Genomic DNA, 22,699 nt, shown 5'->3' with positions numbered 1-22,699 from the left:
CTACTGCCATTTATTAACTATGTAATTGGTAGCATCTGGTTTTGTTTGGGTTTTGGTTAAGCCCCCCCCCCCCCCCCCCCCCCGCCCCCGACACAATTTGCACATTTGATCTGGTTAAGCACCGAACTAACTGCTGTCTATACATTATCTCATTCAATGTTTAGGACAGCCTTACAGGATAAGCATTGCTATCAGTATTTTTGATGGGAAAAAAATGAAGACTTTTAAGGCATTAAAGACTTGGCCTGAGGTAATGCAGTTAATAATCAAGTTAGAACCTGAACCCACATTTTCTGGTTCCAAAGCCCCTGATGTGGGAAACCTGTTAAGGCAGCATTGCAAGAATATGGCCTGAGTTCCCTGCCTTTGCTCCCAACATATAAAAAGAATAGATAAAATATTAGCTGAGATCATGCAAAAGTTATATCAAATATATCAAAAACAAGGTAATACCAGAGATAGAATGAAAACAGAGAAAGCTGCTGTGTACCAGCTGGTTTGGGGAATGAAAGGCAAACATTTCCCTCTGTCTCGGAGGTAACTGGGGTGCCGCACTTGCTCCCCAGGCAGTGAAAATCAGTGCCAGGTTTACTGATTGAAACCTAAGTATAAGGACAGGGAGCTGAATAATGGTTACATCCCTGGAGCCGTAGTTGACACAGAGCTGCTTATGTAGCGAGGCCAGCGGCAGCAGCCAAAATCTGGCCATCAGCACCTGGGACAAATTGCTGTTTGACTTCATGACTTAGGACTATAATATTCCCATTATCAGAGATTCTGAGTTGGGAGTAGGGAGGGTGTAGGGTCAACTCTATGATCATAGGACTGGGTGGGACTAGCAGAGAGAGAGAGAGAGAGAATTATTAAAAATCCTCTCCCTCAAGTTGAGCCTGAAAACCAAAATTCCAAGACAAGTGAAATCACACACACACACACACACACACACACACACACACACACACACACACACATCGGGGAGGGGGAGAAGCAGGCAATAAAGTAATTCTAGATGACACAAAAATAAAAGCTCAATTTCCAGAATTTAAAAATAAGCATGTCAGTATCCCTGAAGAGACAAAGTAAGAAATAGCACCAATACAATTTACAAGAAAATAAGTAGAGATAGAATAATAAGAGTGCCTATGAGGAAAGAACCAATCAAAATTCCCAGGGAAAACAACTATATAGTCAAAAAAAAATTCTAATGGACATAGTCAAAGCAAAAATTAGTAAATTGGAAGCTATCTCTGAGTAATTCACCAAAAATGCAAAAGAAGAAGGTATATAAATAATGTGAAGGAGAATTTAAGAATATGTACATATTATGAAGCTCCTACATACATCTACCAGGATGTCCCAGAAATACAGATTAGAACGAATGGTACAAGAAGCAACACTTGAAAAGAAATTTCTGGAGATTCCACAATTAAGAAAGATGTGAGCCCTAAGATCAAAGTATCTAGAAAGATGAGCAACCACTATGCTCTCTTCCTGTAAGAAGAGTAATAAAAACCATACAGCTACTCTCTAGGAAAGTCTTTGGAGGACTCATCATTTGTTAGAGATGATAAAATCCAATCCTATAGATCCTGCTCTATATTTTGATAGAATAAATCATCTTTCAAAACAAACTGATGAATGTAATTGAAATGAGAACAGAGCAAGATTATATTCATCCTCACTGAAACAGATGTCTCCTGCTTTAAGGGTACAGAAAACCCCTGAAATTTAGTGACCCTGAGAATTAAGGAACTAAGTCAAAACTTATCATAACCATAACATATGTCCAGGCTACTCAGTCCCCCTCTGTGAACTCGTAAGTGCAAAGGCAAACACACACAACACACACACACACACACACACACACACACACACACACACACACTCCAATCTGGTGTAATATAGTAGTACAGGGGGAAGTACAATGAATTGCCAGTATGTTTTATACATAAATGAGAGAGAGCCATATATTAATTTGTGAACATATTTCCATTATTTTCTATTAATCTAATACATAATTCAAACTTCTGTGGAAAGTTAGCCTTATATAAGAAAACATATACCTTTTTAAAATCATGGTCTTAATGTTAAGGTTGATTTCAGTTTTTAAGATTCCTTTACTTCAGTAACCAATCAGTAAGTAAATGTGAACAGAAAAGATGAGAGACAGTAGTTTAAGATTAAATGTTAGGAAAACTACATAGTAGATCTTTCTAACTTGTTTTTATCACAATTGTGTACTTCCATTTAAAGGAAACCCATTCTTTTGCAGCCTCTACCCATAGCATAGTAACTTCCTGAGTTGTGGTTAGACTTTATAACTGAGGAAAATAATGAAGTTCCCTTTAATTTTTGGTCTCTGGATTGGTTTGGAGGAAATAGGTAAGGGGATAAACATTTTTTGTGTTTTTTCAAAATTTTTAACAAAAATTGATACCAAAAGGAGAAATTTTCAAAAGGTTAATCTCTTCGCAAAGCCTTCCAGAAATCCTCAATCACACTTAATTTTACTAACTGAGACATATTAAAGGAAAAACCCAAACAATTTACATCTCCTTTCTTGACTATTCATATCAAGATCGTGACAAAAGATCTTATTAAAAACACTTTGTGTGATTTTGATGAGAACATAGTTTTTTAAAACCTCAAAATGTTCATGCTAACAAAAACTTCAACATTTTCTCTCAAAAACGGTCTTTACTTTCTTGCAGGCACTAGCGAACAGCTAGGAATGGTGTATATGAGCAAAAGAAAGGATAGATGTAACAGGTGACAAACATAATGAACTTGTTCTCTTAGAAAAGGATTTGTCAGTCACATTTTGCAATTGTTGAAAGAAGCTTATATCAACTCATAGGCATAGCTAAAAAACCAATTATCCTTATATACATAAACTATGTATCCTTTATATGAAGTTTTTGTATTAAAGTCAAAACTATGATTTGGTTCTGCCACAGTTGATAGTTTTCCATAAATCTCCGGAAAAGAAGGCTAAGTAATGCTTCAAAATTGCCCTAAAAGGGAACACACATTCATCTTCCTTAAAAGCTTTCTTTCCTTTATTGTAAAGTTTTATAGCTTCACAATTACTCTAATATATTTTCCCATTTATTAATTTACCTTAGCAAACAGAAGCTATAAATCTCAAAATATAAAGAGTTTACTTTATTTTATTTTTAAAATGATTATTCAAAATTTGTATTATAGAGCTGTTCTTTCAAAAGTTTAAATGAATGTGAAACACGAAAATGACACACACCTCTGTATTTTATCAAATCAGCAGTGTGGAAGACACATTTTTCACTTCATTCATTTGGTAACATCTACTGCAGTCACCTTGTTTAATAAACCTGCTTTTTAAACAAAGTCAACAACAGCAATGAGATTTTGGCACTTATTAAAGTTGTACTACTGAATTTGCACTTTTTTTGCAGAAGAATCTCTTCTGTAACATTTTAGGAATACTCCCTAAAAGCTCTGATTTTTTTTTTTTTTTTTTTAAGAACAAGAGGAACATTTAAAATAGGATTATAAGTATGGCTAAACTAGGAATTAAGCACCATTTACTCTCTGAGGTATTTTTTTCCAGGAAAAGCAAGCCAACTCACTTCCAACATATTTGCACTGAAATAAAAACGACTCAGTATTGTTTCAAGATAATTAAAATTCAAAAAAAAAATGGTGTGCAAAGTTTCTACAGTGAAATGTGAGCAAACAAGACGAAAAGAAACAAAAGAAGTTTGCATGCTGCTTCTCAAAAGAAGTTTAAACAGTCCTTGGCCAGGAATAACACGCATAAACCATAAGAAGGCAACTGCTGGAGTCAAAACACTTACTTTTTAATATGTAAAGATGCACTTTTTTCCCTATTTTAGGTTAAAAATGAGAGGACAGCCCAGTAAGTCTTGCTGGCAGTCAGATAACGCCCAGGCCCTGACCCTTTAACTGGGAGGAATTCTCACACAAAGCTCTTTTCATACAGTCTGTGCTATATATTCCTGAGATAAGGCGGCAGAACGGGAAGCCGTGGAAAAGGGACACAAAGTTGGACTAAATGAATTGTTTACATATATTCTGTCACACCGTTGTTCCTTCATTAGCTATTCCACAGATGATTTGCCTAAAACAATATTTATTCAGGTTGAAGAGAAGCATGATTGAAACAAAAGGACAGTTTTAAGAGAAAGGACACGCGAGACAATACAAATATTGTATCTCTCTGTTAGCATTGCCAAGTTTAATGTGAAATCAAGCAGAAACAAAACCACATCACCTCAGCGCTTAAGAGAAAGGATCCTGCTATGATTTCCCTCAAAGCACAATAGATCTCTTTACTCGTCTCACAACACAGAAAGTATATTTTAAATAATATCTTAAATCTGCACTCACCATGCGAAAGCAACAGTTGCGTAGCGTAAAAGTGTGCTATTTTCTGCCCCTGTTCCATTTCTGTTTTGCCTACAGTTGTCCAACACCCAATAGCCCAGAGCTGCCACCCAGAGGCCCCTTCCACGAGCTGGCTTATTTGCCTGTCAGTCTGAGTCCCGGCTTCTGTATTATGCCGCTGTGCACTTTGCTGAAGTTCTAATATAATCTCCATACGCTGCCCACCGCCTCAAGTAGGTAATTTGTTCTTTCAGTTCAATAAACACTCAAATCACCTTTCGGGTAACTCTCTGGGATCAGGCTTAGGTTGTTCACCTTCAAATTAAGGAGTTCTTGGGAAGAAGTGGGTGGAGAGAAGTAAGCTCACACTACAAGGGAATTCAGAGAGGAATCGGAACGCAGAGCAACTTCCTCTCCTTTTTCCTCCCTTGCTAGCCGAGCTGCTAGCGCCTCTCTCCCAGAACTAAGGAATGTAAGGGAGGGACGCAGAGAGGCCCTGCCAGACAAGCCTTTCTCAATCAATTAGCTTGCAGCCATTACTTGTGACCTTAGGTCACACAGCATAAGTGTGTGGGGTGTGCCTTCGGGGGTCCCAAGGCTACTTACAACAGCTTAGATAACCCAAACTAAGCAGCCACTAAAATCTAGAAATCTTTTTAGTAGAAAATATGCCAAAGATAGGAAGTAGACCAAAGGTGAATTCCAAGTTTCTTTTTGCAGAAACGACGATTTAATTCAGTCAAAGATGTTATTTTTTTTCTATTAAGAAACCCAAAACAGTATGTTTATTCCAGGTTGGATCAGATGGGATTTAGAACAAAGTAGTGAAGTATTTCTTTTATATTAAATTCCAAGCTGGGAATATAGAAATGACAAAACAGCTAATCTATCATACAGTTAGGGCATCACTTAATCACTGAGTTCCTAGGTTTGGTTTTAGTTTTTTTTTTAAAGACACTGACTTATACCAAACTACAGAGTTCAACTACTATAAACTAAGTTCTCTATGCTCAAGGAAATCAAAATCATACCACTTTGGGAGACAGGAATCGCTATTTTAAACTCTTCCAAGATTACATATTATTTGAATGTCATGATTTCTCTCTTCTTACAAAACTACCTTACTTAGAATTTCATTTGTTCTCTAGTTAAGACAAATGCTTCCTCTCTTTAATAAATATCAACAAATGAGAGCTCAAAACAACAGAAAACAAACAATAAGAGAAATGCAATCTTTTATGAGGTTTGTTTAAACTTCATACATTAAGTTTGCCTATTTCTCAAAAACCCTTCGAAAACAATAGCCACCATCATTATTAATATGTTAATGACACTGAAGTATCAGGGAATTTTATCTCAAATCAAATTCATGATATTGAAAACTACAATTCAATTAAGGAGAACATGCTTTACAGTGATTATATTAGACAACTGCCCCCTACGCACAAAATAGCCATCACTCAAAAATGGATTTGGCACACCCACATCTCACCCTATTTACTCGGTGATGCCACAAAGCCTCATCTGGTGCCGCACTATATAGGAATGACAAAATTCCAAATGGATGCAAAACATAGTATCTCCATCTCATTAACCTTTACTTGGTCAACTGAATTGTCTTCAAACTGGACATTGTTTGACTTTAATAAACAAACCAAAAAATCCAAGAATGAATAAGGCAGGTGAAAGAAACAGGATCAGAGAATAATATATGGGGGATAGGATCATTTTAGAAAACTGTAGTAGAAAGTAGTAATTAGAGTGTTAAAATCAGTTATGGGGGGCGGCTAGTGAGGAAACTAGGGGTTTCCCCTTCTCTTACGTACAAGAGTCAATGATGGATTTGGAAACGGAGGCTGACAGTGCCTCTAAATAAGTATAAAAAATAAAGTAAGTTAATGCAAAGATTGAATCAATATGTTATACGCCAGAAACTAATATGTTAACATGGCAATTGTACCCCTATAAAGAAAATCGAATCTTCCCCACAAACTCTTTCCATGTAGTAACAACTAAAAAAAAAAAAAGTTTAATAATAATTACAATAATGACTTGACGCCTTTTAGTGATTCGGTGGTTGCTGTTTTATATTTTGAAAACAAGCATTATTCAAAAGTATTTGGGGCTCTATAGCCAACAGATATATAAAGAATATGAAGAATTCTAATTACTACTTGAAAGATACCTTGTCTTTAGAAATTTCTTTGACTCAATGCCATTCTGTAATTCTATGTTCTGTTTTCATCTGTTATAAAGAACAAGCTTTGGTTTTTTGTTGCCTTGATTCAAGACAACAACTAACTCCTAAGGGTCAGTAACAAAAACACCAGCCTTACACATCAGAAGTCGACAATCATACTCCTCAAGGATCTGGCCTCTGTGGCAGAGTTTCTACATGCACAAAACAGAGGACTTGCAGATAAGCGCAGAAAAGTCAGCAATAACCTACTTAAAACACAAAACATACACCAGCATTTGAAAGAAATTTGCTGATGTCACAATAATGTATTTTTTTTAATGGTCAGTTGAGTAAAACAACCACAGACATTTCTGAATTACACACACCTTATGATAATAATCCCCTTTGCCAAAGTGTGGTATCTTACATTGAAAAGATTACTACCAGGATGCTATTGAAAATAAGTTTGTCAACCTGACCTGACTCACTTTCCATCTTCATTTTATATGGAAAAAGTCTGTTACTCTAGATGTCATGGTGATTTAATCAAACACAGCAGATAATTTTTGCTAAATTCATCTAAAGTATTTCAATAGTGGGACACCTGGGTGGCTCAGTTGGTTAAGTGTCTGCCTTTGGCTCAGGTCATGATCCCAGGGTCCTGGGGTCAAATCCCGCTTCAGGCTCCTTGATCAGCGAGAGCCTGATTTCCCTCTGCCTGCTGTCCCCCCTGTTTGTGTGTTTCCTTGTGCTCTCTCTCTCTCTCTCTCTGGCAAATAAATAAATAAAATCTTTAAAAATAAAAAAAAGAATATGACCAAGAACAATTAAAAAAAATAAAGCATTTCAATAGCTTAGGTAACTTTACCCAAAACTCTGTCGTGTGTTTTTTTATGTTTCAATTAATTAAAAAGCCATTCAAAGAGATAGGCCATAATATTCCTATATTAAGTTATAAAGACATAATTTCTAAGGATTACATAATAACAACAAAAAGCCACTTATTATGTGGTGCTGACATTTCCCACAGTAATTCTATTCTACATCTATGTATTTTTCCCTAATCATATGCAGTGCCCTGGAAGATAGTCATTGGGATGGAAGAATAGACAAACCAAAATGAGTCTTGAAAAACACTGCTATCAAGCTTCTGGTTTTCAAGACATCTGATTAGCAGTCTGCCATCATAAATTGTTTTTAACATACTTTCTGTTAAAATACCTACAGAGAAAAACACATCTTACAATAATTCTAAAAACTATGATTAATCAAAGCAATTCCTTTACCATCCCTCTAAAGTTAATGTTATTGGACTAAGAAAAAACAACAGGTGGTCTATACCCATAGACAGACTAATCCTACTCATTTGAAAGTCAAGGAAGTATTTTCAACATTTCTTTTTTAACTAATACAGATTCATGGACCCATTCCACTAAAATCTTGGATTGCTATGATATCGCTGGGTATCAGTAGAAGGTGCTGCTTCTTGAGATAAATGGAGTAGTATCCTCATAGTATCATCTCTCCCTATTTTGTCATTAGTATCTGAAAACAGGAAGGAAGAGAGGACTAGCATGTGACACATTACATGTCCCCAGATTTAGCTAAAGCAATGTAGGTGGTAGCTGGGGTAGGAAGACGGTAGGAAAAAAAAAAAAATGTATTAGAAAATATAGCTTTTCCTGCTTGTGAAACAACAAGTTTGGGGACACAGGAGACCACTTCTCTTTAGAAAGCAAAGTTAGACTCCACACCTGCTTCCTAGTCTCTAGCTGGGAGGTCTACACACCAACCTGTCACCCAGCTTGGGGGATAGGAAGGGTATTTACCCAGCATAAATAGGTTTTAACCAGCAAGACGTGGATAGTAAGAAAACAACAGGTGTCATCTGGTTGTAAACATGACATTAGATCTAGATCTAGGTTGATTTATTGTTGAGCAAATAGAGAACAAATATAAAGTGAGGGCCTATATAAAAATACAACAGAAAAAAATGGGAAAAGAAGATTATCAAAAGGAGAGCGGTAACTGAATGTATCATTTGTTAAAATAAGTAAGAAGAGACATTATTTTATTTTATTTTATTTTTTATTTTATTTTTTATTTTTTAAGTAGGTTCCACACCCAGCGTGGGGACCAACATAGGGCTTGATATCACAACCCTGAGATCAAGACCTGACCAAGAGTCAGACGCTCAGCTGACTGAGCTACCCAGCTGCCCTGAGAACAGGCATTTTAAATGGAATCCATGAAGACATGATCCTTATATTATAAGACAAGAAGGAAGAAATGGCCTAAAATAAAATGGAAATATATACTTTTAAAAAGAAAAGAGACTCATGTGGATAAAGAAAAAAACTGAAGCGAGGATAAGAAATGACACCTAAAAAAATCATGAGTGATATGAATGACAAACTTAAAAAAATAGGGAGACAATTTGAAGTCTATAGCAACAGTGTAGGTGAGCTCAGGGGAAGAAATCTTAGAATATTCTACTCTACACATATTTTGTCTAAGATGTCATAAAACATAAGGAAAATTTGAAAGAATACTTTGAAAAAGGGAAAATTGTCCATAAAAATGTGAAAAATTTCAACACAGTGCATATAAACTCTTGCACATGGTTTTAAAGAAACAATTTAATGAAAAATATAAAGAAGAGACACAGATAATTCAGAAGAAATAAAAATGAAAACTAAACCAACACTGAGATTTAGTATAAGTTTTTCCTATTATTTGACAATTTTAAAATTATTACTAAAAGTGGGTTATTCTATGCTTACGAATGTTTAACTCGGAGCAAGCTTTCTGGAAAGGAACTAGTTTATAGGTACCAAATTTCTTACATTTTCTTTCCTTTTTGGTTATCTATTTATTGAACAAATATTTATTAATCACTTACTATGTGCCAAAAACTATTTGAGGCACTGTTTTGTTTGACAAAATAGATTGGATTTCTGGTCTCATTTAACGTAAATTCTAGGATGTGGAGAGAGACAATAAAATAAACATAACATATTAGGTACTATTGAGTACTAAGATGAAAAATAATGCAGGATAAGGAAATAATGAATGATTATGGAGGGGGTGCTCAGGGAAATGTCTCTCTGGTGTAATAACATTTGAGCAATAACCTAAAATAGAATGTAAGAGCCCAACATGATGTCATATGGTAGAAAACACTTCCAGAGAGGCACCTACCCATGAAAAGGTTCAGAAGTGGGGCATGATTCCCCATAATATTATATCAGGATATACTGTGTCAAAGATTCTTTTGTAGGAAAGTTAAGACTCTTTAGTAAGAAAGTCTTCAGTGAGACAGAGCAACATTTTTGTACAAAGCTGTTTATAATTGCTTGCAAGATTGAAAATAAGAATATATCTATTTTCATGATATGGTATTTTATGTAGCCACTTAAACAGAAAGCAGAATCAGACCTATAAACACAGAGAACAAACTGATAGTTGCTAGAGGGGAGAGGTGTTTGGGGGGTGGACAAAGTGGGTGAAAGGGAGAGAGAGATGCAGGCTTCCAGTTATGGAATGAATAGGTCACAGGAATAAAAGGTACAGCATAAGGAATACAGCCAATGATATCGTAATAGTGATGTAACGGGACAAATGTAAATTACGCTTGTGGTGAATGTAGTGTAATGGATAAACTTGTCAAATCACTAAGTTGTACACCTGAAACTAATGTAACATTGTGTGTCAACTATACTGAAATAAAAAATTAAAAATATATAAAATAAAATAATTATTTTAAACATTTGTGAGATGTGAACTTCACGTAAACAAGGGAGGAATAAAACAAACTCCAGATAATATATAATTCAAATTTTGTAATATTTCTGAATATAGTAAAAGGATCAGGTATCCAAATGTTGATAGCAACTGTCATCTCAGGCAGAATCCTGGATTATTTTACTTCTTTTCTTTTTAAGTTGTGTATAATTTAACTGTATTTCTTTTATAAAAGAAAAGTATTCATTAAAAAAAGTAGAGGCAGGCATCACTCTCTTTAATTCCAGCATTCTCTTGATCATAAATCTTGAAGCTTTCAGCTTATTTTGGATTATTTACTCTCTCAAATCTAGTCAGTCAGTAGTTGGAATGAGTCTCCTTTTGTAATTAGTTGAAAATTTTCCCATTCCCTTCCATGTCACTGCTTCTAACTTGGTCCTTAGATCTATAGGAAAAATTTAAAAGTACATGTAAAATCAAGTTCATATATGCACAACACCTTTGTTTCCTCCTTTGAGAGCATATGGCAATCGTCACGTCTTTCACTCAGTGACAATCGCCCTCCTCCAGCATCTACTGATTTAGTTCTTCCCTGACAATCTAAAATAAGTCAGGTCTGAGACCCTCCCAGTCTGTGTGGTTCCCAGGGGACTGGGGAAGCAGCAGGAAAGCAAAGAAAAAAAGTTACTGTGGTTTAGGATATGTGAAGCAAAATGGGTAAGCCAGTAGGGAGTTGAGGGAAGTTGTTTAAAAAGAAAAGGAAAGAAGGAAGGAAGGGAGGAAAGAGGGAAAGGAAGTAGGGAGGGAGGGAGGAGGAAGAAAGGAAAAGAAAATGCAGAGAACTCTACACAAATGGGTCATTAATGAAAAGTGAAACCTGAACAAAGTAATGGAATATAAAAGCAAAATCTCCTCCTGAGGAAGAAGAGTCCAGGTTGTCCAAAAGCACCTAGTTCAACAACTTTTGTTGTTTCAACAAGTATATAAAGGCAGTCTGGGTGCTGTCATTTAAAGATATTATTAAAACAAAAACCCATATGGAGATTAGAAATGGGGGGGGGCAAGGGGGAGAGAGAGAGAGAACAGGGACAGAGACGGAGAAATCCAGAAAGAGACAGACAGACGGACAGACACAGAGATGAACTGGCACAATCTGAAAAAATAAATAAATGAATAGAATGGGAGCTTGGAAGGAAACTAAGAACACGGCTTCTGAAGAGGTGACAGGAAATGCATGTGTGTAACTGGCTCTGACATACGTTACTATATTCATAAAAGCAGAGGCTTTAGAAGAGAATGTAGAAAATAGTCTAACTGGACTGGAGATGATAGTAGATTCAGTTGAGAATGCTAGAGTGGTCAGAGTGTGAGTTTGGTTCAGATTGAAGAAAATAAAGAACTTTACAAATTTCACACAAAAACGTCACAAATTGGGACAAATTGGGATGGGTTGTGTGTCCTGCATAGTGAGAGGTAACAACGGGGACCTGATCCCATGGGAATTTATAGAAGGGACAAGTGTTGAGCTCCTCGGGGGAGGATCTTCTGTGAGGCCAAGGCTACACTGGGGTCCTTTTATCTGACTTGCCTTTGATCACACACTCGATACTGAGAAGTCCCCATGTGCCATCACTGCCCATAGTTTCTATCTAGCTGAGTCACTGCTCTAGCTGTTGTTTAGCTAAATCTGCCTGAGTCCCAGAAATGCCCTAGGAAGATAGAGTGGTAACAAGCTCAATCAAGGAAAAGAGATTAGAGGCATTAGGCACATGTGTGCTAGTTATAATTGTCAGGCTTTAGATTAGGATATTTGGGACTCTCCAGGGGGAATTCTGGGTCAGAGGATATTACCAAGAAAGGCAAGCCTACCAAGATCAAGGGCACCGAATTCAAGTGACTACTCTATACCACTGGCTCTAAAACCCTTGCTAAATTGCAGAACTCTGATTGACCGTGCTGATATTAAAATTTAGACTATCAAGTTAGATAATCTGAAAGAGTTAACCATAGGCTACATCCTACTTTCCTGAGCTCTTTGAGCCTGTATTCCAATGATCAAAACTAAACTTCCAATTAGAAGAGCATACGAAGGCAGAAAAAGTTCTGTGATTCCAGTTCGAAAAATTTCAATAAAAACTTGTTTTTCAGATCCAAACTGCTATTTAATTAGATTGGGGAATTGTTACCATGTTTGTCATTTTTGTCCCCCAATTTTTGGTTAAATTAATTAACTCTGAAGATTTTAAGGAAAGAAAATTGATTCTAACTATGGCATGTGCTCAAAACGTTATATAAATATCTGAGCTAAAGCACTTTGGGATATATTGTACTGATTACACATTACAAAGTTTATTCTTTTCTTGTTGCCTAGAACAAAGCTCAAGAAGAAATAGTCAAATGTTGCAAGATACTTGTAAGTGCAGAGAGCTAGGAAGATCTGCTAGGAGGTGTTGTTTTTTTCTTAGCACTTGTCAAATAAGAGAATATATTGGTTGGAACTGGACGGTATTATGCTGAGAGAAACAAGTCAATCAGAGAAAGACATGTATCATATGATCTCACTGATATGAAGAATTCTTAATCTCAGGAAACAAACTGAGGGTTGCTGGAGTGGTGGGGGTGGAGGGATGGGGTGGCTGGGTGATAGACACTGGGGATGGTATGTGCTATGGTGAGCGCTGTGAATTGTGCAGGACTGTTGAATCATAGACCTGTACCTCTGAAACAAATAATACATTATATGTTAAAAAAAAAAGAAGAAGAAGAAGATAGTAGGAAGGGAAAAATGAAGGGGGGGATATCAGATGGGGAGACGAACCATGAGAGACTATGGACTCTGAGAAACAAACTGAGGGTTCTAGAGGGGAGGGGGGGGGTGGGGGGGTGGGGGGATGGGTTAGCCTGGTGATGGGTATTAAAGAGGGCACGTACTGAATGGAGCACTGGGTGTTATATGCAAACAATGAATCATGGAACGCTACATCAAAAACTAATGATGTAATGTATGGTGATGAACATAACATAATAAAATTGAATTAAATTAAAAAAAAAGAACCTCAGTCACTCTTAAAAAAAAAAAAAGAATATATTGGTGCACCTGAATTCCAATGGAAGCCATAGTGTCTTGGCTGTTCCTTTTTACTGGCTAAGTGTGTGCTGAAGTAATAAATGATGGACTACAAATGGATAAAGCAATTGGATAGAATTTTGTAGTAAGTACAAATCTATACAAATTTTTCCCAAGAACATGAAATTGGGATGGTTGTCCTGACAGACAGAAGCTCTGAGGGTATTTTAGAAGGAAGAAAGTACAGGCACTGGACAAAAACTCTTCCAGGCATAAAGATTGGTAGAAATGTAAAAAATGAGCACTTAGAGAAAGAAAGGTTGAGGAAAATTCACCAGAGGTTTCTACTCACTGGTTTCTTCATCTGTCACGTCTCACTAGACTTTCTACACCAGCACTCGTGTACCACTTAGAGCTGATCCAACAGCCCATCTGTTTCTCACATCTATGCCATTTTTTCAGATTGTCTCCGGTATTTGGAGAGCTTGCTGCCACAATCTGCTTCCCTGACCCTCTTCTTCACATAACTTGTTCCTTCTCTCTTTGAATAATCAGCTTTGGTGTCAAGTCCTCCGCCCCTCCCAGACCCAACTTGATGCTTCTCCCTCAGCATCCAATTGCACTCCGTGATTGCTATCTTTGTACTCACCATTTCTACTTAATGGTAGAAATTCCATCACTCTGTCACTTTTGTTTCATAATCGTCTCTTCATCATTCTCTTATCTTTGTCCCATTACCTCTGCTTTGACTCAGGTCGCTGTCATTTACTGCTCTCCTGGTCTCTTACAAGAGACTCGTAGCTGATCTCCCAGCTTCTCCTCATCAGTGTGGTAATCAAATGCTGCCAGTTTTATTCCTAATGGACCATGCCAATCTCCTGCTTAAAGCCCATTTTCCCCCATTTCCAAAACAATAAAAATCTAAACTCCTTACTTCACTTCGCATTATACTTTCTAGGTCCATCCATGTTGTTGCAAATGTCAAGATCTCATTCTCTTTTATAGCTGAATAATATTTCATTGTGTGTGTGTATCTCACATCTTCTTTTAAAATACAGTGTTATATTAGTTTCAGATGTACAATATAATGATTCAACAATTCTATACATTACTCAATGCTCACCATAATAAATGTATTTCCCCATCTGCCACAAAACAATGTTATTATAATCTTATTGACCACATACCCTATGTTGTACTTTTCACCTCCATGACTTATTTATTTTGCAACTGGAGGTTCATATCTTAGTCCCATTTATTTATTCTCCCATCCCCCGAGCCTCCACCCCTCTTGCAACCATCGGTTTGTTTAAGAATCTATTTTTGTCTCTTTTTTTCTTTGTTTGTTCATATGTTTTGTTTCTTAAATTCCACAGATGAGTGAAATTATATGAATTCTTCAGTTAAAAATATATAAATTCCTTAACACAAGCAAAAAAAAAAGTTCATCATAATTTGACTTCAACCTTTATAGTTTCATGACACTACACTCCCCCACTTTTATTTATTTTTTTCTTAAGACTTTATTTATTTATTTGACAGAGAGAGACACAGCGAGAGAGGGAACACAAGCAGGGGGCAGTGGGAGAGGGAGAAGCGGGCTTCCAGCCAAGCAGGGAGCCCGATGCGGGGCTCGATCCCAGGACCCCGAAGGCAGACGCTTAATGACTGAAACACCCAGGCGTCCCACTCCCCCACTTTTAATCTATGTTCCAAGCCTACTGAATATCTTGCCATACCAAAGCAATCCCTGCTCTTTAACGTGTGTGTGCCTTCTGTAGAGGCAGTCTCTTTCCATAGAATGAGTTTTCCCTATTTAGTTCTTCATAAAAGTCGAATCCATCCCCCTAAGACCCTGTTCAGGTACTACTTCATAAATCCTTTCAGTCTCTGTCAAGCAGAACTATCACTATATGTCTGGGAGACCACAGCATTTTGCTCACACATCTCATTTAGCACTTACAGTATTGTATTTTAGTTGTTGATTTTTATTTCTGTTTTTGGTTTTGTGTTTTGTATTGAACAAATGTTATTTTTGTTCCTTTTCTATATCAATAGACAGTGAACTCATGGAGGGCAGTAAAACAGCTTTATCAGTTCTATATTCTCAGAGCTTGCCACAATGCCTAACACTAAGCAAATAATCAACAGATTATTGGAAAAAGAAAGGAAAGAAAGAAAACAGAAAGGAAAGGGAGGGAAGTAAGTAATATCTGTTTGACAGGAGATAGTATATAATAAGAAGGGGAGAAAAATAAATGAGGACGTTGTTAAAATTTCATATCTGGGAAAGCTCCAATACTTCTGAAAGTGAGCATCCTAATTGTGAGATATAAAATTAGAAGAAATAAAACTATCCTAAACCAAGGATTTAAATGATTCCAGTTTCAAGAAGGTGAAATAAAAATAAAATCTCCCTTTCTCCTTTTAAAAATTATCACAAAGCATAAAGGAGAAAAAGAAACTCTAATAAAAACAACATGTTTCCTGTGACCGTTGTAACAAATTCCTACAAACTTGGTGGCTTAAAACAACAGAAATTAATTTATTTACAGTTCTGGGGACCAGAATTTCAACATCAGTTTCACTGGGCTGAAATAAAGCCTTTTGGCAGGGCCAAGCTTTCTCCGGATAACGGTTCGGCAGAAGAATCTGTTCCTTGCTTCTTCTAAGTTTCTGGGGGCTCCTGTATTTTCTGGCATGCCCTGGCTTGAAGCCACATCACTCTGATCTCTGCTTCCATCTTTATGTTACCCTCTCCTCTGTTTGTGTCAAATCTCCTCCCTTTGCCTCTCTTTATAAGAATGCTTGTGATGGCACTTAGGGCCTACCTGGATAACCCAGGAAAATCTCCTCATCGCAAAATCCTTCATTATATCCAAAGACCATTTTTCCAAATAAGGTAACATTCACAGACTCTAGGGATGAGGACATTGACATATTTTTGAGAGTCATTATCAGCTTACCCCACAAATTCAAATATTTTCTTAAACTAGAGACTTTTATATCTCTAAACCACTTAAAGATAGAAAGTATGTGGAATAGTGGCTTTTAATTTAACGGAATAGAAGAAAGATAAACTGTCTAAGTAGGAGATAATAATTAAAAGTAACAAGCATACCCACAAGAAAAGCTCAGACATTGGAACATTCGGGTACTGCCAAAGGTGGGGTTGAGGCCAGGAGTTGAAAAGAGAGAGACTGAAAGACTTTAAGAGAAACAGACACCTACCTATGATCACACATCCACTAAAAAGGGGTCAGGGGACTAACCCTTCTCACTTCTAAAGGAAAGAAATGGTATCTGGAGAAATTGAACTAGAATGACCCCAATCTATAATACAAAAGGCAGCAAAGGGCTGTGCTACCAGAAGCTGAAAGATTACATGAAAGTCTATGTACATTAAGAACTGTGATACCTCTACCTTCCCTAGCTAAGCCCCAGGGTATTCATATCCTCCAACGGAAGATTAAGAATTTTTCTCTTGAGTAAATAACTGCCACAGAGGAAAAAAACCTCGGATACAGATGTTAATGTGTCCTGTCCACCAAAAAAAGCAACTGCCAGCCCAGGGGATCACAAGTGAATCCTACCCGCTGACAAGCATCACCCCTGTGCACAGAATTCCATTTAGGTTTTTAGTGTCTCCTTCAAGACTATGATTGGAAAGTCAAAGATCATCACTGAGGATCCATCAAGGAAGAAACAGGAAACAAAATAAGTGAAAGAAAAGAAGGAACCCAGGGAAATAGAGAAGAGGCAGTAAGAAAAATACAATTTCAAAGAAATAATAATAATGTCCCCAAATATGAGAAAAGATATTGTCTTGAGGAAACAAGACAGGATGCAATAAAACATAAGAGAAACAAGCAGAGAATAAAAAGGATAATATTACTTAACACATGAACACCAAAAGTCAGATTCTAGTAAAAGTATTAGAAGATAAAGAAGAATAAATTCAAAAAGACAAATAGAGGCGAGAAAAGATTTTATTCAAACAGATCATCAGTAGATATAATCCAGCACTCCACAACTGACAATTCAAGGAAAGGAGATGAGAGAAAATGCTAGTAAAGAAATTATTAAGGACATAAAACAAGGAAATTTCTCATAATTGATAGCATGAGTCTCCGGATTAAAAGGATCTATCAAGCGTCTTGACACAAGGGACGAAGAAAAACCACTGTAAGACATACTCTGATAAAACTATAACACCAGAAATACAGAGACGATTTCAAAAGCTTATTAGTGAGGAAAGTAGATCTATACAAAAAATCAGGATCAAACTGACAGTGGTCTTCTCAACAACAGCATTGGAAGCTGGAAGGTAATGGGAAAATGCTTTTATTTCTGAGTGAAAAAACATTTTAAATCTCTAATTCTATTCCCAAAGATTCAATCAGGTGTCAGGAAGAATAAAAACATTTCTCAACATGCAAGCTTATAAAGTATTTATTATCTGTAGAACCTTTCTCAAAACATTACTAGAACACGAGTTCCAGCCAAAAGAGGAGCGTGGGGGGAGGTAACTAAGTAAAATGAGGACATAATTTCCAGAAAGAAGAGGTTATAACATCATAAAAAATATACATTTTTAGGATGACATCCAAAATTACCTCTGAATTACATCTTTTTATAGGGTGCTTTAGAGAGCAACCAGACAAGATAAAAGTGGGAGAGGAGAGGGTCCCAGGAAGTAAATCTTTTAGAGAAAGAGAGAGAGAGAGAGAGAGAGAGAGAAAAGCTAGATTATCTGACCATCTCGTCTGTGCAAAAAATTGAAGAGAAGCGTTTTATGAAAATTTTGGAGCTTTGAGGGAGGACTTTGCAAAACAAGAAAGAGAGTGAGGGAATAAGGAAGGGAGACAAAGAAACGGGGCAAAAAAGAAAAATAAATGAAGCACGTGTTAATTCAAGAAAAAGAAAATTCTACAATAACGTTTTTATCATGTCCTCTCACCAGGCTCCGCAGCAAACGCTATTTATATAATCAGACCCGTTAAAAACCCTGATATAGATTTAAACTAAACTGTGACATAGCTATCACGGAAGGATAAAGTAAAGAAAGTGAGGGTTTTAAGAAAGTTTAATCCTTCATCTGTAGCAGTAGGAGTCAATCAATGAGATCTAAGTTGACGAGTCATGACCCAGAATATGAATATTATTTTAAAATGCAAAAGAAAAATACAAATTAAAGAAACTGAAAGTGGATGCCCCCCTGCACGTGTGCCAAAGGGTTTATTTCTCCAGATACTGAACCTTTAAACTAATTTGCATTCTAAGCAGGTGAGCATATTTTTATGTGGTGAAAATAAAAGTTACTTTTTAAAGAAACACTGTACTTACCTAACCTAATCCTCTTTCCTTTGTTTGGAATTATACAAGTCAAATCAAATAGGCATATACCCTCTTTTTCTTCAAAATATTTCCACCAAAGTAGATAATATTATCAATATGACTTTACTAAGTGGATGAATGCATGTATGCTTTAGAAAACATAGTGCTCTCCATAAAAAAATGAAGCATTAGATGCGGTGTTTGTAGACAAGTTATATATTAAATTTGATGGTAAATACCTTCTTGAAGGAATCTGTAGAGCAAACGATTTAAAAAAAAAAAAAGTTTATTTTACAAAGGGAATGTGCATACCTAAAGGTATCTGTATTTTATTTTTACCTGATTTCCAGAATACTGAAATTTCTTCAAGTAAAGCACTGGTTGGGTATTGTTCATTCTCATCTTTCTATCACCTTGGACACTCCAAATAAAGCTGCTAGAGAGAAAAAAATGTTGACTTGTAAATTCAGAATGAGCACACATACGAAACTTCCCATAGGTATATTATAGGCAATTTTTATGAACTCATTAATAACATCTTATTTTTCTTTCTTAACTCTAAAACAAGTTTAATGCAACATAATATCTTTCAAAGTATAATGGCCCTTTAAAAAATAATATTCCCACAAATTGCACAAAGAGCAAAGTACAAAGAGTTTACAAAACAGGATGAGATTCTCCATTATTATTTCTGGAGCGCATCCTAGTCTGATGTTTTTCCCTCTGCCATTCTTAAAGAAAGTACATTATCCACAAGTCATTCCACGTCCTACTTATTTCCTCAGGAATAAGGGTCAGGCAACATGCAGCATCCTTGGGAAAGTAGCCTAAAATTACCAAAAAGGCCATCTCAGTAAGACATCAGGAAGCACAACTGTTTCCATTGACATGAACATAATGAAAACAAAATGCTCTAGAACTATGTGCTCTGTGAACCATAGTTTGTAAAAATATCACACATGCTGTGTTTTGACCACCCAAGAGGAATCAAAGTCGCTGTATCACTCTGCAAGCATCTCATTCCTACTGATGTTTATGATTCTAAAATCAGGAGCATGTTCCTGGGATACAATTAGTCAGTATCTGCTAAGGTAATGTTAGAAAAGAAAAGCTTTAAAATGCTCCCTTTGTCCCCGACCTGCTATGGGAATTCATGGTATGCAACATCAAAGAGAAAATTCAGGTCACCTCTGTTGGATGTAGCCATGGGGGTGTGTGAATTAAAAACATGCAACAGGGAACCTGACAGATTCCTGTTTCAATCTGGTCTCTTCTGCAACTCTTCTAAAGGTGATCCCTATAGATAATTAAAGGACAAGGCTCAGACCATTTTTAGGATGTACTGGTTCTCAGAAAAGTGGTTTAAAATGGTCAAATACTCCAGTTCCCTTCAGGAACCGACCAACAAAAAGACAGGCCAAAATCTTGGTAGCTCAAAGGAAAAAAGGAATTTCTAAGAATATTTCCGTTCACCATGAAAGAGATGAGAAATCAAGCTGTTCAGGCACAGCTGGAGAATGTGTAGAAGTGAACCATAACACTCCTGGTTTAGCTTCTCAAGAAGCTGAAGATTTTGGTGCTATTAGGACATAGCATCATGGGATGATGTTTCCTGGTGAGCAAAGTAATCAACCATCTAGCAGCTGAGATCAGTGGATCCTGTCAAGTGGTCAGACCCTCAAAGGAATGGGTCACTTGTGTCCAAGAATTCAAAGCTTACATCTTACACCTGATAAAAGTGCAGAGATACTAAAACATGGTAGTACGAGTCCAAAACAGTGGTCAACTGAGATGCAAGGTAAGAAAAATATAACTGGAAAGAAAACAAGATTGTGTTTATTAGAACAAAGCTTCCATTTTGGTCAATCTGATGTTTCTTGCAAACATATGTTGACTAAGCCAGTTCTGCAAATTGATTTACATTTTTATTCCCATCCAAATTGTTGTGCCACCAGCTTTCTACCTAACAAAACTCTGCCCCTCTGCTCAAATTGTACCTCCTTGGTAACAATTTCTTCAACCATGCTAGAGGCCATGACAGTGTCTATTGACCTCATCTGTGCCTCTCTTGGCAGTTATGCTATCATTTTTTTTTAATATTTTATTTATTTATTTGACAGAGAGAGAGCACACGCAGGAGGAGCAGCAGAGGGAGAGGGAAAGGGAGCCCAACTTGGGGCTCGATCCCAAGGATCCTGGGATCATGACCTGAGCCAAAGGCAGACGCTTAACCAGCAGAGCCACCAAGGGGCCCCGGCAGTTAGGCTGTCTTGAGATGTGATGTGTGCATGTGTATCTCCGTTTAAGCCAATGCCTTGCATTCTTTGTTACAGAGCAAATCCCATGAGACCAAGAATGGGGCCTTCTATTTTCTGCTTTAATTTCCTTAGCTCTCTTACACAATTAATATGTGGTAGTTGACAGAAGATCCAGCATAAATTTTCCTTTAGCATAAATAATATTGGACAGGTCCTGCTTGACTCATAACACATTTTCAAGAGAGATTTATGTTGACCTTATATGGAAATATTATCCAATCATCTAAAGCTTTTTTTTTTTCCAAGTTATTTAGGAGTTTGGCTTAGAATAAAATGATAAGCAATAGATGGACAATATTTACAGAGCAGCGTATGAGTTGCTGGTCAGTAGTTCTAGAAGTTCCTTCGATATTTATGGGCTCCGTAAAGAATTCCTTTGCAATTTGTTCCCTCTACACAGGAGTAGGGAAGGTCTGGAAATTGTAATCAAACATGTTATTTCATTTAATTTTTTTAAAAATATTCTATTGCTTTTTAAATGATACCAAATTCAAGGTAATGTATGGAACACTGACCTTCTTAAGTATGACTAAGTTTAGTTCAAAGTCCATGTACCTTTTTGAAGATTTCTTTTCCCCCAGTGAAGCTTCAGATGATCTGAGAAAAATGGGTCTCAGCCTTATACAGAACACAATGCTGTATAAACTGAGGCATATTATCAACCACACACAGAATAAAATACAAAAACTAAAAGTTAAACTTGGAAAACCTAAGAAACTCTTTTATGTTCATGACCAATTTGAAAACATAGCAAGATTTTCTGAAAGTGCCTCCATTATTCGTGTATTTTCTTTTCTTTTTTTGCTGACAGGGAAACACAGAAGATTTCCAATTATGAACATATGCATTGCTTTCAATGAGTAAAAGTGGAAAAAGTATAAAGGCCAGCATTGCATCTGAGTTCCACAAGGACTCCTAAATGCAGAAAGGAGGCCCATTACGAGGCCAACTATGTGAGAGCTCCCTAAAAGAACAAAAATTGTCATGATAGAACTCTTGCTGTCAGTGAGGGATGAGAAAATGAAATATACCCACATACAGGGAAAGACACCTGAGTACAAAAAGCACAGGTTTTGGTGCAGAAGAGATAGGGGTTTGAATCTATGCTCTCTGTTGCTTTCTACCAGAAAGATTTTGTGAACGTAACTGAAATTCACCAGACCCTGGTTTCTTCATCTGTATAACAACACCCATTCCTTGGTTGTGATGTGAATTAAAATGAGATAGATCACATAGAACACCTAGCAGAATTCATGGAAAATGAGGGTCATTCAACAGGTGTATACGCCCTTTCTGTCCTACCCACAGATGTAATCAGTTCAAGACAGCTGAGGTATTATCTTATTGGAAAGAAAAAGATTTCCACCTGCAGAAAAGGTTTTATAGAAAAAGGAGGATTTTAATGGACCTCAGGACAGGAAAAAAAATGGAACATAGTAAAGGTGTTTGGAGAAAGCAAAAAATTGAAGCAGTTAGAAAAAGGTGTTTGGAGAAGTAAAAGGTTTACATGACATTAAAAGTAAAAGGAAGAGTGCAAAAAATTATGTCATGAAATTCACATAATTGGAAAGATGAGTCTGGTGGAAGGTGGAAGGAAGGTCTCATGTGAAAATGTGATTATACACAAAAGAAGTAAAAATGTAAGTTGAGGCCTGGATTGTGAATTCC

At 36.6% G+C, this 22,699-nt stretch overlaps 1 long non-coding RNA gene across 1 annotated transcript in view; it reads right to left on the bottom strand.

Moving 5' to 3' along the window:
• The window catches only part of LOC113918695, a 310,636-nt gene extending 306,178 nt beyond the window's left edge, over positions 1-4,458 (bottom strand). Inside the window, exon 1 of the long non-coding RNA XR_004819661.1 lies at positions 4,390-4,458. This is a non-coding gene — a long non-coding RNA (uncharacterized LOC113918695). The remainder of the gene's footprint in view (positions 1-4,389) is intronic.
• Positions 4,459-22,699: the final 18,241 nt, after the last annotated feature.

The sequence above is a fragment of the Zalophus californianus genome, chromosome 1 (genome assembly GCF_009762305.2).
Source record: "Zalophus californianus isolate mZalCal1 chromosome 1, mZalCal1.pri.v2, whole genome shotgun sequence".
Taxonomy (NCBI): Eukaryota; Metazoa; Chordata; class Mammalia; order Carnivora; family Otariidae; genus Zalophus; species Zalophus californianus.
Note: the sequence above shows the minus strand (reverse complement) of the source record. Positions and strands in the feature narration are given on the sequence as shown.